Here is a 24557-nt window from a genome sequence, read left to right as displayed (position 1 = left end):
ACCTTCCAGACCCTAAAACATAAGTGCAATGAGGAAAGGGACTTAATTTGTTCACTTCTATAGCCAGTGCCAGGAACATAATTATTTGTTGAGTTATGGGTAAATAATTTAATAAAAGGAATCAACAAGGTAGTTTGCATTTTCAAGAAATATAATAGGATGTATTGATAGAAATGCAATCTTGGAGAGTTCAGATTCTGTTCATGAGTGGCATTACCCTTCAGCCCATTTGCAAAAGGGGTGTGGCCAGATGAATTAGGATCGTTATCTTCCCACATATGTCTAGTTGTATCTGCAATTTAACAGAGGCATAAAGATATTGACAGATGTCTGATGGACCAGAGTAGGCCTGACCAAAGTCTAAATAAAGGATAGGGGGACAATGCCTGTAAAAATATACTTCCCATGAGAATCAAATTTGTATGGATCAGTGGGTCAGCTTTCACATTCAGGCCAGAGGGGAGCACTCCTTACAGAGACTATTTCTACCTTCCCACACTGAAGCTGTGGGTTGTTAGGTGAAAAATTGTTTTTATGTGTGAATTGAAAGAGCTGTACCACTCAAGAAATGTACCATGTGGAACTCAGACTGTTTCTGTCATGGGAGATTGTGTCAGAGATTGTTATTTGTCCCCAATAGCCCTTCTTTCTTTCTTTTTTTTTTTAAAGCAAATCCAGCAAACTTTTTCTGTAAAGGGCCAGATAGTAATTATTTTTGGCTTTGAGGGTCATGTAATACATACACAATTGGGCAGGCTCTGTTCCAATAACTTCATTTACAAAAATAGGTGCTAGTGGAAGTTGGTCTCTAGCCATAGTATGGCAACCCTTGTTATATATAACAGTAAAATTTTTAGCTGATACATGGCTGTCTAGCTAAAGGCTATGTTTTATAGCCTGCCTTGTAGCTATCTATAGCAAAGTGACTGCATTTAGCATGTATTTGAATCAGAATTTCTTTTTTTTTTCTTTCTTTCTTTTTTTTTTTTTTGAGAAAGAGTCTCACTCTGTCGCCCAGGCTAGAGTGCAGTGGTGCAATCTCACTGCAGCCTGAACTTCCTGGGCTCAAGTGATTCTCCCACCTCGGCCTCCCGAGTAGCTGGGACTATAGTCACATGCCAGTATCCATAACTAATTTTTATACTTTTTTTGTAGAGACAGGGTTTTGCCATGCTGCCCAGTCTGGTCTTGAGCTCCTGAGATCAAGTCATCTGCCCACCTTAACCTCCCAAAATGCTAGAATTATAGGCATGAGCCACTGAGCCTGGCCTAGACAGGATTTCTTAATTTTCAATACTATTGACATTTTAGGCCATATAATTCTTACTTATTTTTATTGACATATATTTATACTGTAAAAAATACACTGTTTTAAAGTCTACAATTCAGTGGCTTTTTAGTATGTTCACAAGGTTGTGTTCAAGAGTCACTGTTATCTATTTCAGTACATTTTTCTTACCCCAAAAAGAAACCCTATAACTATTGACAGCCATTCCTCATTCCTGTTCCCACCCACAAGCCCCTGGCAGCCACTTACTTACTTTCTGTCTCTATGGATTTGCCTATTCTGGACATTTCATATAAATGGAATCATAATATATGCCCTTTTGTGTCTGGCTTCTTTTACTTAGTGTAATGTTTTCAATGTTCATCCGTGTTGTAGCGTGTATCAACAGTCCATTCTTTTTCCATGGATGAATAAATAATATGCCATTGTATAAATATATTACATTTTGTTTACCTGTGCATCAGCTGATGACCATTTGAGTTTTTTCCACTTTTTGGCTGCTATGAAAAATACTTTTGTGAACATCATATACTAGCTGGTCATATGGTAACTCTATGTTTAACCTTTGAAAAATTGCCACACTGTTTTCCAAAGCAGCTGCACCACTTTACATGCTCTCTAGCAATGCATGAGGGTTCCAGTTTCTTTACATCGTCACCAACACTTGTTTACATTTGCTTTTTGATTATAGCCATGCTAGTGGATATGAAATGGTATCTCATTGTAACTTCGATCTGGAAATACTGAAATTTATTTATCCATTCTACTACAATAGCTTTTGGGTAATAGTTGGTTTGAGCTATAATGAATACTGTTCTGTGAACATTCTGTTACATGTCTTCGGATATGCATATTCATTCATTTCCTATATCAAGGACTGAAATTAGTTGCACCATTATGCATTTCCACTAGCAGCGTTTTGAGAGATACCGTTGCTTCACAATTTCCCAGTAATGGCATTTTCACTGTTTTTTAGTTTTCGTTGTTCTGGTGAGTGTAAAGTAGTATTGCAGTGTGATTTTACTTTGTATTTCTCTAATAACTGTGCACCTTTTCAAATGTTTATTGGCCACTTGATATCCTCTTGTGAAGTGCCTGATCAACTCTCTTGCCCATTTCTAAAATTGGGTTTTCAATTTTTTTCTTCTTGATGTATAGGCATTCTTTATGGATTCCAGATACAAGGCTTTGATTAGATATAGTAATTTATGCGTAGAAAGACACATATAATAATATCTTCTCAAAGCTTTTACTCTCTCTCTTTTTCTCAAGCCAAACTGTATCCAGCTTTATTAAAGATACTTTCTATAAACAATCAGGCAGTACATGGGCAGAAATTATTAATAGTATACCACAACTTTCAAACTCCCTTCTTCAATGGATTATCAAAAATTAGAAAGTCACTATGAAACCGAATAAAGTCTTCATCTGATACTCTGAACAGGGGAAGTTTAGAGTGACCATTGACATTTCATATTCAGCATGTTGTTTAACAACTTTTTATGAGCCGACCCTGACTCTCAGGAACTGGAAAAACAATGGCAGAATTTATCGGAAGATCCACAATCTAGAAACAGAACCACTGCTCTTTTGAAGGGCACCATCTCAGTGGCATCACTGGAAAGTCCAGATTGCCTGACACACTGGTAACCAATGACAGGGGGTCAGGTTCCAACAGGCATCTGGATTTAAGGAAGTTAAGTCTATGTTGAAAGGTGGAAAGGGAGAAGATGACATAAAAAATGAATCTCTTTTTTCATACCACAAAATATTTGTGCCAAGGTGGCCATGTGTCTCAAAGTCATGGAATCCCTCCTCCTGGGAGCCAAAAGGAAGTCTCTCAAGTCTAGAATGGAAAGGTGTTTTCCCCACATCAATCCAACTTTGGAGACATTCTATAAGTGACATATGTCCCTTCCCTCAAAAACAAGTGTTCTGTGTGCTAACAGAATAACTTTAAAAAAAAGTAAAACAGAATTCTACATTTTTGTAAAACATGACAAAAATAATATTTCAAACTGTACAGTCACCAGGAGTGCACAGTTATAAAAAATGCACACACTTCACTTGGCATCTCCAGTGCCTTCAGCTTTCTGTGCCTGGTCTGTTTTGGCCTCTCCATTTTCTGCATGGTTATTCCCCTCCTTGCCAGCATCAACTTTTTCCTTTTTCCCTTTGAGTACCTTCTCTCCATTCTTTGTAGGGCCCTTTTTAGGCTTGGACCCTGGCTTTGGAGGAGTAGGTTTAGCAGTCAACCTCACAGATCTTCTCTGTGGTTTGTCTTTCACCTTGGCTTTAACTCCTTTAGCATCCCCTTTAGCCTTTTTTCTTGGGCATGGTGTCGGAGATGGTGGTGGGTGGTAGGCACTGGGTGTGGGAAGCGGTGGCCGCAGGATGCAGTGGCTGTGGTTGGTCTGGGAGTCATTCTCACCTCTTCTTCACTCTAAAGCTTTTTCTCCTAATGGTGTCTTTTCATGAACTATATTTCTTAATTTTAACCTAATTCAATTTATCAAATAATTTTGTATACTCTAAAATCATGATAATATTCTCTGTAATACTGTAGAGGCTTTATAGGTTACTAGCTTCCACGTTATACCTACAATTGACTTGGAATTTTTTTTGTGCTCTAAGTATGGTAGAGATCAAGGTATATCTACATATTATTTATTGGTATTTAATTAACTTAGCACTATTTATTGATCTTCAGTAAAACCTTCATCATAAATCAAGTATCTAAATTCCTTGGGTCTATCTGGATCTTCTATTCTGTTGTTTGGTCTATTCATCTACTCTTTTGACAATTCCACAGTGTCTAAATTATTGTAACTTTATAAGAAGTTTTGCTGTTTTATAGAGTAAGAACTTTGTCCTTTTATAAGAGTATGATGCTACTCCTAGCTGTTTGTTTTTCTATATAAATTTTTAAATTAGTTTGTCAGTTTCCACATATACAAAAGTACCTACTGGCATATTGATTAAAATGGCACTAAATCTAGGAATAATTTGGGGAAGAACTGATATTTTTATACTATTCAGTTTTATAATTTATGTGTAATTGTATCTTTTTAACTTCTTTCAATACTGTTTTGTGATTTTCTTTTCTATTTCTTTCTTTTTTTTTTTTTTTTTGAGATAGAGTCTCCCTTTGATGTCAAGGCTGGAGTGCAGTGGCATGATCTTGGCTCACTGCAACCTCCGCCTCCTGGGTTCAAGCAATTCTCCTGCCTCAGCCTCCCTAAGTAGCTGGGACTACAGGCATGTACCACCACACCCAGCTAATTTTTTGTGTGTGTGTTTTTAGTATAGACAAGTTTTCACCATGTGGCCAAGCTGATCTAGAACTCTTGGCCTCAGGTGATCTGCTCACCTCGGCCTCCCAAAGTGCTGGAATTATAGGTGTGAACCACAGCACCTACCCATGTTTTGTAATTTTCTGTGTAGAGGTCTTGTGCATCTTTTTCTAGATTTATTGTTAAGTATTTATGGGTTTAAAATTTTTTTTAATTCTGAGAGAAACTATCCCATCTGAGGAGTTGTCCTATGCTACTACTACTAGTAGTAATATCATAATAACTGACATTTATCGAGTGCTTACCATGTGCCAGGCACTGTGGTAGATGCTTTACGCATACTAACTCACAACAAGCTTATGATATGGGCACATTTATTATCTCTGTTTTACAGGTGAATAAATGGAAGTTCAAAGAGAATACCATAGACACATGGTAGTAGCAGGACAAGATTTCAGCCTTTGCAGTCTGATTCTACAACCTATAATTTCAACCGGATGTGTCCGTGTTCTCTCTCTCTCTCTCTTTCTCTCTCTCTGTCTTTGAATCTGAACCCTAGTCATGGGCAGTCCCAATCCACAGACTGACTATAACCTATGACATTATTTCCTATGATGCCATGAAAATATGAGCTTGGATAATCATATTTCCACTCTCACATCTTTGAATCAACAAATAGTAAGAAATAGAAGCATATTATTAGTGGGAGCTAAAGGAGAAAGTTTTCGATATGGAGAGAATCTGTCAAAGCAATGCTAGGCCATGTGTAAAGTAAAGACAGAGAGATTAAAAAACTATGAATAAGCCAAAGTCATGAGGCACACAAAGGGCACAATGAGAGTAGAAGAGGAGGAAGTCATCAGTAAAGAAATGGGCATATGAAGAAAATAGCTGACTCATATTGATGACAGAGTATCAAAGTGAGGATCAATAAACTCCTGTGCTGAGGTCTGAAGGACCGCCTTGGTTCCAGTTTCTGCCCCTGGGAAGCTTGGCTGTACTACAGATCCTGCTTTTCTCATAGTCTGATTGACTCATCCTGGGTTCCCAAAGCACATGGAGGGTTAGCATAAATGTATTTTGTCAATCATGATCCAGCTAATTAATTAAATGGGTTATGGAAGCACTGAGAAGTCAAATAGGGTATGATAAATAAAATCAGAGATTAACAATACCAGGGATCTACTACCATGTCTAGGGCCAGAGAACAAAGGAAAGAAGTGGAATTACAAGAGCCCAAAAATGTTGCCCAGAGGGAGCTGGGACCATAGAGAGAGGAGCTATCTATCAGGAACTGGAACCAGAGACATTGCTGGAGATAGCGCAAGACATGGAGAAAAATCTAAGTTTCCCCCCTCACCTTCTGAATTCCAATTTCTCCTAAGGCCTCCCATTGGCTGAACCTACCTGGAAGCCAGTTGTCAAGGAAACTTGAGACATAGAGCTCCCTACGATACAAAGTAAGGAATAGATTGCAGTGCAAATAGCAAAAAAACAGCATATCCTCTATTATTTGAGGTAAACCAAGGCTGTTTCTTATCCCCAAGGAGTATAATTCACAAAATTTTATTATCCTAGTGTTCCCTCTTCATAGATGATGAATGTCTTGTTAGGTATTGTGTGCATTTTCTGGAGGCACAAGATAAGCCCCACACCTTGGAAACCATAACTACTCTGTGGTGACTTTGCAATGGATAGCCCAGGAATATAAGCATCAGGAGCTCTTTGAGACTAGGTCTGGAGAGGAAATCCAGATATCATTTAATAATTATATTATTATTATTCATTCTACATCCCTTCTTACCCCCACCTTGGAGAATTATTATCATAAATTGTTTAAAACTGCTAGGAGTGCTGCATAGACTGAAGGACCCAAATATGTATATTGGGAAAGTCATCTTCTATTGGTGGTCTCCTAGAGTTGGATATAATTTTTTTTCTAACCTGAGGGCCTAGTTTTGTGAAAACATGAGCCTCTCTGGGTTGGTCTGCTAAATTGGGAATATGTGGGAGTTGGCACTGGGTCATTTTATCACCACATTAAGGACTGACAGTCTTAGAAGAACTGTTGCTTACAATCTTTTATTTTTCTAAAGAGGACAGTACTCTTTGTGGGAATAATTAAGAACCAAAAAAATGCCTACATACATTTATGTCTATAATGTCCCAGAGGAAATGAACCTCTGGCTGTAAGTAGGAATGTTTTATTTATTTACACATTAACTAATGTTTTGTAAACATCTACTACATGCTACCACTGAGAAGACTGGAGTGGTCAAGACTGTCTTCATCCATTTCATTTTGCTATACACAATACCACAGCCTGAGTAATTTGTAAAGAAAAGACACTTATTTGGCCCACAATTCTGGAGGTTGGGAAGTCCAAGAGCATCTGACAAGGACCTTCTTGCTGCTTCAAAACATGGCAGAAGGCATCACATGGTGAGAGGGCAAGAACAAGAGAGCCAGAGAGAGCTCACTTTTATTATAAAGTCATTCCCGTGATGATGAACCCACTCTGGTGATAGTGCCATTAATCTATGCATGAGAGAAGAACTCTCATTATTCATGAGAGCAGAGGGATTAGCTTTCCAACACATAACCTCGTAGGGGACACACTTAAACCATAACGAAGACCAATACAGTTTTTCCCTTCATGCTGTATGTAGGAATTCAGGTCCCAATAATACAGCTGTAATTGCAGTGGAAGAGACTTTTCCACATCCACCTCTGAGGACATGAAGCTCAGTATCAGTTTTAGGGTTTTCACTAAATACAACCAAGGACAAACAGGGAACATGTTGAGTGAATGAGGATAAGTTGCCTGGAATATATAGTCCATAAAAAGTTCTATTTGGACTGTCTCATAGTATCTATCGCTATTCAACATGTTTCACAGATCTGTTTGCAGGAAATACAGACAGGTACCAAGTAATTTTTGAGGATGATCTTCATTGGTAAATTGTGTGATAAATTATATGATTTTTAGGTTTTATATTTTCAGAGATAACTTAATTTGTACCTTGGCTGATTCTTTGTGAATAATGCATTTACATGGACAACTGAACAAATGATAATGATAATTTTTTTCTTTCCAACTTTTATTTTAGGTTCAGGGAGTATATATGCAGGTTTGTTACATGGGTAAATTGCATGTTACAGGGGTTTGGTATACAGATTATTTCATCACCCAGTTAATGAATGTAGTACCTGAGAGTTAGTTTTTTATTTTCACTCTCCTACCCTCCAACCTCAAGTAGGCCCTGTTGTCTATTTTTTCTTTCTTTGCATCTGTATGTACTCAATGTTCAGCTCTCACTTATAAGTGAGAACATGCAAAGTTTGATTTTCTGCTCCTGCATTAATTTGCTTAGGATAATGGCCTGCAGCTACATCTATGTTCCTGCAAAGGACATAATTTCATTCTTTTATGACTGTGTGGTATCCTATTGTGTGTGTGTGTGTGTGTGTGTGTGTGTGTGTGTGTATATATATATATCACATTTTATAAACACAATCCACCATTGATGGACACCTAGGTTGTTTCCATGTTTTGCTATTGTGAATAGCACTGCAACAAACATATGAGTGAAGGTGTCTTTTTGGTAGAACAATTTATTTTCCTTTGGGTATATATCCAGTAATGGGACTGCTGGGACATGTGGTTGTTCTATTTTTAGTTCTTTGAGAAATATCCAAACTACTTTCCACAATGGCTGAACTAATTTACATTCCCAGCAGCAGTGTATAAAAATTCCCTTTTCTCTGTACCCTCACCAACACCTGTTTTTTTTTTGTTTTTGTTTTTGTTTTTGCTTTTTTTTTTTTTTGACTTTTTAGCAATAACCATTCTGACTAATGTGAGATGGTATCTCATTGTGGTTTTGATTTGCATTTCTCTGATGATTAGTGATGTAGAGCATTTTTTATAAGCTTGTTTTATAAGCTTGTTGGCTGTGCATATGTCTTCTTTTGAGAAGTGTCTGTTCATGTCCTTTGCCCATTTTTTAATGGAGTTGCTTGTTTTTTGCTTGTTAATTTGTTTAAGTTCCTTATAGATTCTAGATGTTAGACCTTTGTGAGGTGCATAGTTGGCAAATATTTTATCTGATTCTATAGGTTGTCTGTTTACTCTATTGATAGTTTCTTTTGCTGTGCAGAAGCTCTTTATTTCATTAAGTCCCATTTGACAACTTTTGTTTTTGTTGCAATTGCTTTTGGAGTCTTCATCATGAAATCTTTGCCAGGTCTTATGTCCAAAATGATCTTTCCTAGGTTTTCTTCCTGGGCTTTTATAGTTTTAGGTTTTACATTTAAGTCTTTAATCAATCCTGAGTTAATTTTTGTATATGGTGAAAGGAAGGAGTCCAGTTTCAATCTTCTGCATATGCCTAGTCAGTTTTCCCAGGACCATTTATTGAATAGACAATCCTTTCTCTATTACTTGTTTTTATTGTCTTTGTCAGAGATCAGATGGTTGTAGGTGTGCAGCTTTATTTCTGGGTTTTCTAATTTGTTTCATTGTTCTGTGTGTCTGTTTTGTACCAATACCATCTTGTTTTGGTTACTGTAGCCTTGTAGTATAAGTCTGGTCAGGTAGTGTTATGCTTCCAGCTTTGCTCTGTTTGCTCAGGATTACTTTGGCTATTCAAGCTCTTGTTTTGGTTCTATATGAATTTTAGAATAGTTTTTTTCCTAATTCTGTGAAAAATGTCTGGCAGTTTGATAGAAATGGCACCGAATTTGTACATTGCCTTGAGCAATATGGCCATTTTAACAATATTGATTCTTCAAATTCATGAGCCTGGAATGCTTTTCCATTTATTTGTGTAGTCTGTGATTTCTTTCTGCAGTGTTTTGTAATTCTCTTTGCAGAGATATTTCACCTCCCTAGTTAACTGTATTCCTAGCTATTTTAATTTGGTGTGTGTGGCTATTGTGAATGGGATTGCATTCCTGATTTGGCTCTGAGCTTGGAAGTTATTCATGTATAGAAGTTTTATATTAATATTTGTAATTGATTTTGTATTCTGAAATTTTGCTGAAGTTGTTTATCAGCTCTAGGAGCCTTTGGTCACAGACTATGGGCTTTCTAGGTACAGGATCATATTGTTTATGAAGAGAGATAGTTTGACTTCCTTTCTTCCTATTTGGATGGCTTTTATCTCTTTCTCTTGCCTGATTGCTCTGGCTAGGATTTCCATTATGTTGAATGGAAGTGGTGAGAATGGACATCCTTATCTTGTTCAGTTCTCAAGGGGAATGCTTCCAGCTTACACATGTTCAGTATGATGTTGGCTGTGAGTTTGTCATAAATGGCGCTTATTATTTTGTGATATGTTCCTTCAATGCCTAGTTTGTGGAGGGGCTTTAACATGAAGGGATATTACATTTTATTGTAAGTCTTTTCTGCATCTATTGAGATGATCATGTAATTTTTGTTTTTAGTTCTGTTTAAACAATGAATCACATTTATTAATTGGCATAGGCTAAACCAACTTTGCATCCCAGCAGTAAAGCCTACTTGATTATGTGGATTAACTTTTTGGTGTGCTGCTGAAATCAATTTGCTTGCATTTTGTTGAGCAGTTTTACGTCTATGTTCATCAGGGATATTGACCTGAGTTTTCTTTTTTCATTGTATCTCTGCCAGGTTTTGATATCACAGTGATGCTGGTCTTATAGAATGAGTTAAGAAGAAGTCTCTCTTCCTCAATTTTTTGCAACAGTTTCAGTAGGATTGGTACCAGCTCTTCTTTGTGTGTCTAGTAGAATTTGACTGTGAATCAACCTGGTCAGGACTTTTTCTGGTTGGTAGATTTTTTTTTTTTTATTTAATCAGTTTTGAACCTTGTTATTGGTTTACTCAGGATTTCAGTTTCTTCCTGATTCAATTTTGGGAGACTATATATTTCCAGGAATTTGTCCACTTTTCTAGTTTGCGTGTATAGAGGTGTTTAAAATAGCTTCTGAGAGTTTTATGTATTTCTATGGGGTTCGTGGTAATGTCCCCTTTGTCATTTCCAATTGGGTTTATTTGGATTCTCTTTTTCTCTTTACTAGTCTAGGTATGGATCTATCAGTCTTATTTATTCCTTCAAACAACCAAATATTTTTTCATTGGTCTTTTGTATGGTTTTTCATGTCTCAGTTTCATTCAGTTCAGCTCTGATTTTGGTTATTTATTTTCTTGTGCTAGTTTTGGGGTTAGTTTGCTCTTGATTTTCTAATTCCTCTAGATGTGATGTTAGGTTGTTAATTTAATATCTTTCCAACTTTTTGATCTGGGTATTTAGGGCTACAAAATTTCCTCTTAACACTATGTTAGCTGTGCCCCAGAGATTCTGGCATGTTGTATCTTCATTTTCATTACTTTCAAGGAATTTATTCATTTCTGCCTTAGTTTCATTGTTTACCCAAAAGTCATTCAGAAGCATGTTGTTTAATTTCCATGTAATTGTGTGGTTTGGCAAGATCTTAGTATTGATTTCTATTTTTATTGTGCTGTGTGGTCTGAGAATGTGGTTGGTATGATTTGGGGTTTTTTGAATTTGTTGAGAATTGCTTTACAGCTGAGTATGTGGTGGATTTTAGAGTATCTGCCATTTGCAAATGAAAAGAATGTATATTCTGTTATTGTTGGGTGGAGTGTTCTATAGATATCTGTTAGGTCCATTTGATCAAGTGTTGAATTAGGTCCTGAATATTGTTTGTTTGTTTTCTGCCCCAATGATCTGTCTAATACTGCCTGTGGGGGTGTTAAAGTCTATCATTTTTATTATGTGTTTATCTAAGTCTCTTCTCAGGTCTCTAAGAACTTGTTTTATGAATCTGGGTGCTCCAGTGTTGAGTGCATATATATTTAAGATAGTTAAGTCTTCTCATTGAATTGAACCCCTTATCATTATGTATCCTTCTTTGTTCTTTTTGATCATTGTTGGTTTAAAGTCTATTTTGTCCACTCTACAGACATACCACCCTGAATGTTCCCTATCTTGTCTGATCTTGGAAGCTAAGCAGGATTAGGCCTGTCACTACTTGGATGGGACAAACTCTATTTTGTCTGAAATTAGAACAGTAACTCTTGGCCTTTTTTTGTTTTCCCTTTGCTTGGTAGATTTTTCTCCATCCCTTTACTTTCAGCCTATGGATGTCATTGCATGTGAAATGGGTCTCTTTAAGATACCATACAGTTGGGTCTTGCTTCCTTATCCAACTTGCCACTCTGGGACTTTTAAGTGGAGCATGTAGCCCATTTACATTCAAGATTAATATCAACATCTGTAATTTCATCCTGTCATTGTGTTGTTAGCTGGTTGTTATGTAGACTTGATTGTATAGGTGTTTTATAGTGTCAATTGTCTATGTATCTAAGTGTGTTTTTGTGGTGGCTGGTAACAGTTTTTCGTTTCCACATTTAGCACTTCCTTAAGAACCTCTTATAAGGCATGTCTGATGGTAATAAATTCCTTTAGCATTTGCTTGTCTGAAATGGATTTTATTTCTCCTTTGCTTGTGAACTTTGTTTGTCTAGATATGAAATTCTCAGTTGGACTTTCTTTTCTTTAAGAATGTTGAATATAGGCCTCCAATCTCTTCTGGCTTGTAGAATTTCTCCTGAAAGGTCCACTGTTAGTCCGATGGGGTTCCCTTTGTAAGGTGACCTGCCCCTTCTCTCTGGTTGCCTTTAATATGCTCTCCTTCACATTGACTTTAGAGAATCTGGTGACTATACATAGTCATCTTGTATAGTATGTCACTGGAGTTCTCTGAATTTCCTGAATTTGAATGTGACCTCACTAGCAAGGTTGGGGAAATTTTTGTGGACAGTATCTCCAAATATGTTTTCCAAGTTGCTTCCTCTCCCTCCCTTTCAGGGACACCAATGAGTTGTAAATTTGGTCTTTTTATCTAATCCCATATCTCTCAGAGGTTTCATCCATTCTTTTTCATTCTTTTTATATTATTTTTGTCTGACTGAGTTGATTCAAAGAACTAGTCTTTGTGTTCTGTGATTCTTTCCTCAATTTGGTCTTTTCTCCTGTTAATACCCTTAATTATATTGTGAAATTCCTGTAATGAGTTTTCTAGCTGTATCAAATCAGTTTGGCAGTTTGGTTCTTTCTTAAAATGGCTACTTCATCTTTTATCACTTGTATTATTTTATTGTATTCCTTAGATTCCTTGAATTGGAAAGTTTCAGTTTTCTCCCGAATTTTGATAATCTTAATTTCTATCCAGATTCTGAATTCTAAGTCTGTCATTTTGGCCTGATTAAGAACCATTGCTGACTGGGCACAGTGGCTCATGCTTGTAATTCCAGCACTTTGGGAGGCCAAGGTGGGTGGATCACGAGGTCAGGAGTTCGAGACCAGCCAGATCAACATGGTGAAACCTCATCTCTACTAAAAATACAAAAATGAGCCAGGTGTGGTGGTGTGCACCTGTAATCCCAGCTACTCAGGAGGCTGGGGCAGGAGAATCACTTGAACCTGGGAGCCGGAGGTTGCAGTGAGCTGAGAATGTGCCATTGCACTCCAGCCTGGGCAACAGAGCAAGACTCCATTCCCCCCAACAAAAAAAAAAAAAAAAAAAAAAAAAAAAAAAACCATTGCCAGGGAGCTAGGGCAATCATTTGGAGATTTGGAGGTAGGAATACACTCTTGCTTTTTGAGCTGCCAGTTCTTACACTGTTTCTTCTCATCTGTGTGGGCTGATGTTCCTTTAATCTTTGAAGTTGCTGCCTTCAACTGAGGGTCTCAGATCAGACTGGCCCCAACCCATGGACAAGATAGCCCTGTTCTGACCAGGTCTGACAGTCAACAAAAGCCAAATGATTGAAGTTGCTGAAGTTCCTTTGGGGAAGGGTTTTTACTTTATATTCTTTGATGCCCTCGAGGGTTTGACTATGGTGTAATTTGGGTTCAGTTGACTGGCTTCATTTCTGAATGACTTCAGGGTACCCAACCTCATCTCAGCACTCCCAGGCTATGTGCTGTAATGCCAGGGGCCTGGGACCAGACCCACAGCTTTGTTCTCTGGCCCCTAAGGTTAAGCACCTGCTGTGCTAGAGATGTCAAGATGTTTCCAGTCTGCTGGCAGCAACACTCTGATGGTGGGTGCCAGCTAAAGTGCTTCATCAGGACGCTGGCAACAAGGTCTATGTTCATGTGCTGGCAGCAGCTTGGCAGTGGCATGGCAGGTTCTGCATGCACATGTGCCAATTGTGGCTGTGCAGCAGGGTCCATGTGCACCAGTAGCAACAGGGTGGCAACACAGTGAGGTCCACACACACGTCAGCAGCAGCAGGGCTGTGAGGTCCCTATACATACCACATACACACACATGGAAACCAATAGGGGTAGGCTGTGGCCAGGTACATGCAGGCAAAGTGGTAGGGGGAAGCTGCTGGTGGGTTCACATTGGCAGGGACCTGTCTGCTGAAGCTCTCCAATGTTATACAGGGTTTGCTGGTGAAGAAGCTATGGTGGCAGCCACCAGGAAGTGCCCTGGTTGGGCCTCCAAGGCTGAGCTGCAAGCAGGCATGGCTAAGGAGGGACCCCAGGAGAGACGGGTAGACATGGGGATGCTCAGATTAGACTGGTCCCATCCCATGGACAAGATAGCCCTGTTCTGACCAAGCCTGACAGTCAACAAAGGCCAAAGCCATCTAAATAAGCACAGTGAACCGTGGGGAATGGGTGTCCCTGGCCATCCTCCACTTCAGCTGTTTCCATACCAAACCCTCTGGGCCCCACACAGGCTGGAGTCCCATCCCTGCCACTTCTCCAAACAGCTCTCCCTTCCAGCTCAAATGTCCCTGGGGGGTCATAGGGTCTCCTGCAGTTAGGATTCTGGAGGTTTGTGGTAATGGTGGGCCACTCTTTGCCTATTTAACTCACACCGTTTTCAGGAGCCATTAGGGGCCAGGAACAAGTCCTGGTACTCGGCAGCTCCATACTGTATTCCCAGCTTCCTACCCCTTCAGCCTAGGGTCTGCATCCACTCTCAATGCCTTCCTTCTGAAGATCTGTTCAGAGTGTGCCAGTATTCTTCATGGTCTGGTCTCTCAGTTGGAGATACTCTTCCTGGCTCTATCTAGTCAACCATCTTGACTCAACTTGCCCATAATTTTAAAATAATTAAATGTATGTCTTAGATTTAAGTAAGTGGAATTTTTTTTCCTTTTCTCACTCTTGCCTCTGGAATCAGAAAATGCAAACTCTTCTTTAATGGTGTTAATTTTAAATGTAATGACATTTTAACCTTGAAGAAGAAAGGGGCCTTAAAAAGAGAGAAAACAATCTCATGGTCTTTTGCTTATTAACATACAGCGCAGTGATATAAATATATTTGTGTGTATCTATATATATTTCTCACATTTAGTTTCTATGTGAGATATATAACATAGTAGTGTCTTTAAGAAAATATACTAATGTATTATATATTTTAATACATTAAAATAAAGACACTAATGTATGAATAAAGAGCTAACATTTATTGAGGGCTTAATATGTGCTAGATGCTGTTCTAAGAAACATTTGTTTCCTTCTTTCACTGCCTAACAGTTTTACATATTGGGCACTTTTCTTAAGCCATTTTACTGAGGCAAGGAGAAGTTAAGTAATTTTTCCAAGCCTCCATATTTCTTAAAGTGTGGAACTCACCTTTGAATCAAGGCAATCTCACCCAAGAATCCCCATCTTATTTACACTCTGCTACTGCATCACTTGAACACATAATTCTCAAAAACATCTGTTTTGGGTGCATGAGAGAGACTGATATATTTATTTATGTCAGTGAACCTGTGAGATAGGCATGGCTGTAGTGATATAAATGATTCAGCTGGTGATCATAGAGCAGTTTTTCTGCAATGATCTGCAAAACATGGGCATAATCCTTGGCGATTACACTAATAGGCAAAATATAAAGAATAAAGCTGTACTGGCTTAAAATTAGTTTCTCCAAGATGGCTGAATAGGAACAGCTCCAGTCTCCAACTCCCAGCGCGAGCGACACAGAAGACCGGTGATTTCTGCATTTTCAACTGAGGTACTGGGGTCATCTCACTAGGGAGTGCCAGACAATCTGTGTTGGTCAGCTGCTACAGCCCGACCAGCGAGAGCTGAAGCAGGGCGAGGCATCGCCTTACCTGGGAAGCGCAAGGGGGAAGGGAGTCCCTTTTCCTAGCCAGGGGAACTGAGACACACAACACCTGGAAAATCGGGTGACTCTCACCCCAATACTGCGCTTTGAGTAAAGGGGCACACCAGGATATTGTATCCCACACCTGGCCGGGAGGGTCCCGCGGCCACAGAGCCTCCCTCATTGCTAGCACAGCAGTCTGCGATCTAATGACAAGGAAGCAGCGAGGCTGGGGGAGGGGCACCTGCCATTGCTGAGACTTAGGTAGGTAAACAAAGCCGCTGGGAAGCTCGAACTGGGTGGAGCTCACAGTAGCTCAATGAAACCTGCCTGTCTCTGTAGACTCCACCTCTGGGGACAGGGTACAGCTAAACAACAACAAAAAAAGCGGCAGGAACCTCTGCAGATGCAAACGACTCTGTCTAACAGCTTTGAAGAGAGCAGTGGATCTCCCAACACGGAGGTTGAGATCTGAGAAGGGACAGACTGCCTGCTCAAGTGGGTCCCTGACCCCTGAGTAGCCTAACTGGGAGACATCCCCGACTAGGGACAGTCTGACACTCCACACCTCACAGGGTGGAGTACACCCCCGAGAGGAAGCTTCCAAAGTAAGAATCAGACAGGTACACTCACTGTTCAGCAATATTCTATCTTCTGCAACCTCTGCTGCTGATACCCAGGCAAACAGGGTCTGGAGTGGACCTCAAGCAATCTCCAACAGACCTGCAGCTGAGGGTCCTGACTGCTAGAAGGAAAACTATCAAACAGGAAGGACACCTATACCAAAACCCCATCAGTACATCCCATCATCAAAGACCAGAGGCAGATAAAACCACAAAGATGGGAAAAAGCAGGGCAGAAAAGCTGGAAATTCAAAAAATAAGAGCGCATCTCCCCCTGCAAAGGAGCGCAGCTCATCGCCAGCAATGGATCGAAGCTGGTCAGAGAATGACTTTGACAAGATGAGAGAAGAAGGCTTCAGTCCATCAAACTTCTCAGAGCTAAAGGAGGAATTACATACCCAGCACAAAGAAACTAAAAATCTTGAAAAAAGAGTGGAAGAATTGACAGCTAGAATAATTAATGCAGAGGAGGTCATAAACAAAATGACAGAGATAAAAACCATGATGCAAGAAATACATGACAAATGCACAAGCTTCAGTAACCGACTCAATCAACTGGAGGAAAGAGTATCAGCGATTGAGGATCAAATGAATGAAATGAAGCGAGAAGAGAAACCAAAAGAAAAAAGAAGAAAAAGAAATGAACAAAGCCTGCAAGAAGTATGGGATTATGTAAAAAGACCAAATCTACATCTGATTGGGGTGCCTGAAAGTGAGGGGGAAAATGGAACAAAGTTGGAAAACACTCTTCAGGATATCATCCAGGAGAACTTCCCCAATCTAGCAGGGCAGGCCAACATTCAAATTCAGGAAATACAGAGAATGCCACAAAGATACTCCTCGAGAAGAGCAACTCCAAGACGCATAATTGCCAGATTCACCAACGTTGAAATGAAGGAAAAAATCTTAAGGGCAGCCAGAGAGAAAGGTCGGGTTACCCACAAAGGGAAGCCCATCAGACTAACAGCGGATCTCTCGGCAGAAACTCTACAAGCCAGAAGAGAGTGGGGGCCAATATTCAACATTTTTAAAGAAAAGAATTTTAAACCCAGAATTTCATATCCAGCCAAACTAAGTTTCATAAGTGAAGGAGAAATAAAATCCTTTACAGATAAGCAAATGCTTAGAGATTTTGTCACCACCAGGCCTGCCTTACAAGAGACCCTGAAGGAAGCCCTAAACATGGAAAGGAACAACCCATACCAGCCATTGCAAAAACATGCCAAAATGTAAAGACCATCGAGGCTAGGAAGAAACTGCATCAACTAACGAGCAAAATAACCGGTTAATATCATAAGGGCAGGATCAAGTTCACACATAACAATATTAACCTTAAATGTAAATGGACTAAATGCTCCAATTAAAAGACACAGACTGGCAAACTGGATAAAGAGTCAAGACCCATCAGTCTGCTGTATTCAGGAGACCCATCTCACATGCAGAGACATACATAGGCTCAAAATAAAGGGATGGAGGAAGGTCTATGAAGCAAATGGAGAACAAAAAAAAGCAGGGGTTGCAATCGTAGTCTCTGATAAAACAGACTTTAAACCATCAGAGATCAAAAGAGACAAAGAAGGCCATTACATAATGGTAAAGGGATCAATTCAACAGGAAGAGCTAACTATCCTAAATATATATGCACCCAATACAGGAGCACCCAGATTCATAAAGCAAGTCCTTAGAGACTTACAAAGAGACTTAGACTCCCATACAATAATAATGGGAGACTTCAACACTCCACTGTCAACATTAGACAGATCAACGAGACAGAAAGTTAACAAGGATATCCAGGAATTGAACTCATCTCTGCACCAAGCGGACCTAATAGACATCTATAGAACTCTCCACCCCAAGTCAACAGAATATACATTCTTCTCAGCACCACATCACACTTATTCCAAAATTGACCACATAATTGGAAGTAAAGCACTCCTCGGCAAATGTACAAGAAAAGAAATTATAACAAACTGTCTCTCAGACCACAGTGCAATCAAACTAGAACTCAGGACTAAGAAACGCAAGCAAAACCGCTCAACTACATGGAAACTGAACAACCTGCTCCTGAATGACTACTGGGTACATAATGAAATGAAGGCAGAAATAAAGATGTTCTTTGAAACCAATGAGAACAAAGATACAACATACCAGAATCTCTGGGACACATTTAAAGCAGTGTGTAGAGGGAAATTTACAGCACTAAATGCCCACAAGAGAAAGCAGGAAAGATCTAAAATTGACACTCTAACATCACAATTAAAAGAACTAGAGAGGCAAGAGCAAACACATTCAAAAGCTAGCAGACGGCAAGAAATAACTAAGATCAGAGCAGAACTCAAGGACATAGAGACACAAAAAACCCTCCAAAAAATCAATGAATACAGGAGTTGGTTTTTTGAAAAGATCAACAAAATTGACAGACCACTAGCAAGACTAATAAAGAAGAAAAGAGAGAAGAATCAAATAGATGCAATAAAAAATGAAAAAGGGGATATCACCACTGACCCCACAGAAATACAAACTACCTTCAGAGAATACTATAAACACCTCTACGCAAATCAACTAGAAAATCTAGAAGAAATGGATAATTTCCTGGACACTTACACTCTCCCAAGACTAAACCAGGAAGAAGTTGAATCCCTGAATAGACCAATAGCAGGCTCTGAAATTGAGGCAATAATTAATAGCCTACCAACCAAAAAAAGGCCAGGACCAGATGGATTCACAGCTGAATTCTACCAGAGGTACAAGGAGGAGCTGGTACCATTCCTTCTGAAACTATTCCAATCAATAGAAAAAGAGGGAATCCTCCCTAACTCATTTTATGAGGCCAACATCATCCTGATACCAAAGCCTGGCAGAGACACAACAAAAAAAGAGAATTTTAGACCAATATCCCTGATGAACATCGATGCAAAAATCCTCAATAAAATACTGGCCAACCGGATTCAGCAGCACATCAAAAAGCTTATCCACCATGATCAAGTGGGCTTCATCCCTGGGATGCAAGGCTGGTTCAACATTCGCAAATCAATAAACGTAATCCAGCATAGAAACAGAACCAAAGACAAGAACCATGTGATTATCTCAATAGATGCAGAAAAGGCTTTTGACAAAATTCAGCAGCCCTTCATGCTAAAAACTCTCAATAAATTCGGTATTGATGGAACGTACCTCAAAATAATAAGAGCTGTTTATGACAAACCCACAGCCAATATCATACTGAATGGGCAAAAGCTGGAAAAATTCCCTTTGAAAACTGGCACAAGACAGGGATGCCCTCTCTCACTGCTCCTATTCAACATAGTGTTGGAAGTTCTGGCTAGGGCAATCAGGCAAGAGAAAGAAATCAAGGGTATTCAGTTAGGAAAAGAAGAAGTCAAATTGTCCCTGTTTGCAGATGACATGATTGTATATTTAGAAAACCCCATTGTCTCAGCCCAAAATCTCCTTAAGCTGATAAGCAACTTCAGCAAAATTTCAGGATACAAAATTAATGTGCAAAAATCACAAGCATTCTTATACACCAGTAACAGACAGAGAGCCAAATCATGAATGAACTTCCATTCACAATTGCTTCAAAGAGAATAAAATACCTAGAAATCCAACTTACAAGTGATGTAAAGGACCTCTTCAAGGAGAACTACAAACCACTGCTCAGTGAAATAAAAGAGGACACAAACAAAGGGAAGAACATACCATGCTCATGGATAGGAAGAATCAATATCATGAAAATGGCCATACTGCCCAAGGTTATTTATAGATTCAATGCCATCCCCATCAAGCTACCAATGAGTTTCTTCACAGAATTGGAAAAAACTGCTTTAAGGTTCATATGGAACCAAAAAAGTCTGCATTGCCAAGACAATCCTAAGTCAAAAGAACAAAGCTGGAGGCATCACGCTACCTGACTTCAAACTATACTACAAGGCTACAGTAACCAAAACAGCATGGTACAGGTACCAAAACAGATACACAGATAAATGAAGCAGAACAGAGGCCTCATAAATAACACCACACATCTACAGCCATCTGATCTTTGACAAACCTGAGAGAAACAAGAAATGGGGAAAGGATTCCCTATTTAATAAATGGTGCTGGGAAAATTGGCTAGCCATAAGTAGAAAGCTGAAACTGGATCCTTTCCTTACTCCTTATACGAAAATTAATTCAAGATGGATTAGAGACTTAAATGTTAGACCTAATACCATAAAAACCCTAGAAGAAAACCTAGGTAGTACCATTCAGGACATAGGCATGGGCAAGGACTTCATGTCTAAAACACCAAAAGCAATGGCAGCAAAAGCCAAAATTGACAAATGGGATCTCATTAAACTAAAGAGCTTCTGCACAGCAAAAGAAACTACCATCAGAGTGAACAGGCAACCTACAGAATGGGAGAAAATTTTTGCAATCTACCCATCTGACAAAGGGCTGATATCCAGAACCTACAAAGAACTCAAACAAATTTACAAGAAAAAAACAAACAACCCCATCAAAGAGTGGGCAAAGGATATGAACAGACATTTCTCAAAAGAGGACATTCGTACAGCCAACAGACACATGAAAAAATGCCCATCATCACTCGCCATCAGAGAAATGCAAATCAAAACCACAATGAGATATCATCTCACACCAGTTGGAATGGCAATCATTAAAAAGTCAGGAAAGAACAGGTGCTGGAGAGGATGTGGAGAAATAGGAACACTTTTACACTGTTGCTGGGACTGTAAACTAGTTCAACCATTATGGAAAACAGTATGGCAATTCCTCAAGGATCTAGAACTAGATGTACCATATGACCCAGCCATCCCACTACTGGGTATATACTCAAAGGATTATAAATCATGCTGCTGTAAAGACACATGCATACGTATGTTTATTGTGGCACTATTCACAATAGCAAAGACTTGGAATCAACCCAAATGTCCATCAGTGACAGACTGGATTAAGAAAATGTGGCACATATACACCATGGAATACTATGCAGCCATAAAAAAGATGAGTTCACATCCTTTGTAGGGACATGGATGCAGGTGGAAACCATCATTCTTAGCAAACTATCACAAGAACAGAAAACCAAACACCGCATGTTCTCACTCATAGGTGGGAACTGAACAATGAGATCACTTGGACTCAGGAAGGGGAACATCACACACCGGGGCCTATCATGGGGAGGGGGTGGGGGAAGGGATTGCATTGGGAGTTATACCTGATATAAATGACGAATTGATGGGTGCTGACGAGTTTATGGGTGCAGCACACCAACATGGCACAAGTATACATATGTAACAAACCTGCACGTTATGCACATGTACCCTAGAACTTAAAGTAGAATAATAAAAAATAAATAAAATAAATTAAAATAAAAAATAAAAAAATTAGTTTCTCTGGAACAAATCTGTCCCAAGTCTTTTGGCAGCTCTTCTCCTGAGGATTTTATGTTACTGAGTGGATCTCTTTCACACCTTTCTCTTTTGAATTCTTTTGATCTTGTTAGTACTTTTCAGTTTATAATGCTTTTCTCAGCAATCCAGTGAGGTACGCAAGGCAAGTATCCTTATTCTCATTTTACATATCAGTTAAGTGTTTTGCCTAGGTCACACAACTAGAAAGTGGTGGAGTCAAACTTAGCCTATGTTATTGACTCCAGATCCTGTGCTTTTCTCATTGTGTCATAATTAGCATTCTAAAACACCACTGCCACCTCTCTTTTTCGCAATTACCCTTTTTGCTTTTTAATTTGTTCCCCTCACCCCCTATCCACAATTTATTGTACTAAATAATCATATGCAGCAACAACAGCCCTTCCATACATAGCATCTGTGTCTATATTGTTAGGAAACCTTGATGACACAATTCAAGGACTTTTTTTTTTTTTTTTTTTTTTTGAGATGGAATTTTGCTCTTATTGCCCAGGTTGGTGTGCAATGGTGTGATCTCGGCTCACTGCAACCTCTGCTACCCGGGTTCAAGTGATTGTCCTGCCTCAGCCTCCCTAGTAGCTGGGATTACAGGCACCTGCCGCCATGCCCAGCTGATTTTTATATTTTTAGTAGAGACAGGGTTTTACCATGTTGGCCAGGCCTGTCTCAAACTCCTGACCTCAGGTGATCCACCAGCCTCTGCCTCCCAAAGTGCTGGGATTACAGGCATGAGCTATTGCACCAGGCCCAATTAAAGGATTTTTGCAAGAGTGTTCCTCCCTGATAATTTTTCAGGTTTTGGATGTTTGGAAAAACTTTTCTAATGAATTTTCAGTATAACTGAATAATTAATTCAAGTTTTTTTTTTTTCTTTTTCTTTTCTTTCTTTCTTTTCTTTCTTTTCTTTTTTTTTTTTTGAGGCAGTCTCACTGTCACCCAGGCTGGAGTACAATGACATGATCTCAGCTCACTGCAACCTCTGCCTCCTGGGTTCAAGTCATTCTGACGCTTCAGCCTCCCAAGTAGCTGGGACCACAGGTGCATGCCACCATAACCAGCTAATTTTTATATTTTTTGGTAGAGATGGGGTTTCACCATCTTGGCCAGGCTGGTCTCGATCTCCTGACCTCAAGTGATCTGCCTGCTTCAGCCTCCCAAAGTGTTGGGATTATGGGCATGAGCCAGTGGGCCCAGCCATATGTTCACCACTTAAATCTTGGTTTTTGAATCTAATTTTTCTTGTTTTATTATTATCATCATCCCTCCATGTAAAATATATTTTAGATAAAGCTAAAATTCTTTTTGATTACCATCAATAATCTGGATCCTTCCCCTTTCACCATGAGCAACTACTGACACTACTTAAATTTTTGACCTTCTAGACTTGTTTCTCTGCGTTTATATACATTCATCCATATATTTCCATGGGGAATAAATAATTTTGTAAGTTAGTTTAAATTTTATATAAATGAAGAATGTTCTGAAACATGCTTTTTCTCACTCAATATTATATATTAGAGATATTTCCATATTAACATTATTTATTTTAAGATTATGTAGACTTTTATGGTGTGGCTCTACCACAGTTTAGTTCCCCGTACTCCTTAGTCTACTTCTTATTTTTGCATACACAAACAATGCTGCAATGAACATCTTTGCATGTGCATCCTTGTGCACTTACATTGATATTTCTTTTGAGCAAATATGGAGAAGTAGAATTGCTGAATCACAGGGTGTGTGTGTTTTAAAGTTTTATTAGTTTACTGCAAAATTGCGGCAATTGGCAGCATATGAGATCACCTTTTTCCCACACTTAGCTACCCTTGATAGTTTTAAACTCTTTCAGTTTTACAAATCTACTACTATCTCATTGATAATTTGCATCTTCCTGTTTTCTAGTGAGATTCAGTCTCTTTTCATATCTTTCTGGACTACTTCTATTTCTCTTATGAGTTGTCTTTATATCAACTACCCTTTTTCTAGACAGGCCATCTTTTTCACATTGTTAGTGTCTTGTTACTGAAAAAAACATTTACAGGTTGATGAAGCAATTTATGACTTTTGATTTTTTTTTTTTTTTTTTTTGAGACAGGGTCCTTCTCTCTCTCCCAGACTGGAATGCAGGGGCATGATCTCGGCTCACCACAGCCTCGACCTCCTGGGCTCAAGTAATCCTCCTGCCTCAGCCTCCCCAGCAGTTGGGACTACAGGTGAGTCACCATGCCTTGCTAATTTTTGTATTTTTTGTAGAAACGGGGCTTTGCCATATTGCCCAAGCTGTTCTCAAGCTCCTGGGCTCAAACCATCCACCCACCTTGACCTCCCAAAGTGCTGGAATTATAGGCATGCATCACCACACAAGCCAATTTTTAAAAATTGAGGTAAAATTTACATTAACAAATTTACCTTTGGAACCATTTAAAAAATATACAATTCAGTGATTGTAATATGTTCACAAAGTTGTGCAACCATCATCACTAATTCCAGAACATTCTCATCACCCAAATAAGAAAGCTCCTAGTGATTAGGGTTTCATTCCACATTCCACTCCAACCCTCGTCCTCAACCTCTGACAACCAGTAACCAGCTTGTGTCTCTATGGATTTTCCTGTACTGGACATGTCATACAAATGGAGTCAAACAATATGTGGCCTTTTGTGTCTGGCTTCTTTCACTTAGCATAATGTTTTCAAGGCTCATCCATATTGTACTATGTATCAGTACTTCATTTCTTTTTATTGCTGAATAATATTTTATTATATGGATATACCACATTTTGTTT

The 24557-nt window shown here is 39.1% G+C and overlaps 1 pseudogene; it reads right to left on the bottom strand.

The window, feature by feature from the left end:
- Positions 1 to 3351: 3351 nt before the first annotated feature.
- The window catches only part of LOC116418416, a 37821-nt pseudogene continuing 16615 nt past the window's right edge, over positions 3352 to 24557 (bottom strand).

The sequence above is a fragment of the Piliocolobus tephrosceles genome, chromosome 13 (genome assembly GCF_002776525.5).
Source record: "Piliocolobus tephrosceles isolate RC106 chromosome 13, ASM277652v3, whole genome shotgun sequence".
NCBI classification, from domain to species: domain Eukaryota; kingdom Metazoa; phylum Chordata; class Mammalia; order Primates; family Cercopithecidae; genus Piliocolobus; species Piliocolobus tephrosceles.
The sequence above is the reverse complement of the archived record's forward strand: the minus strand, read 5'-3'. Positions and strand labels throughout refer to the sequence as shown.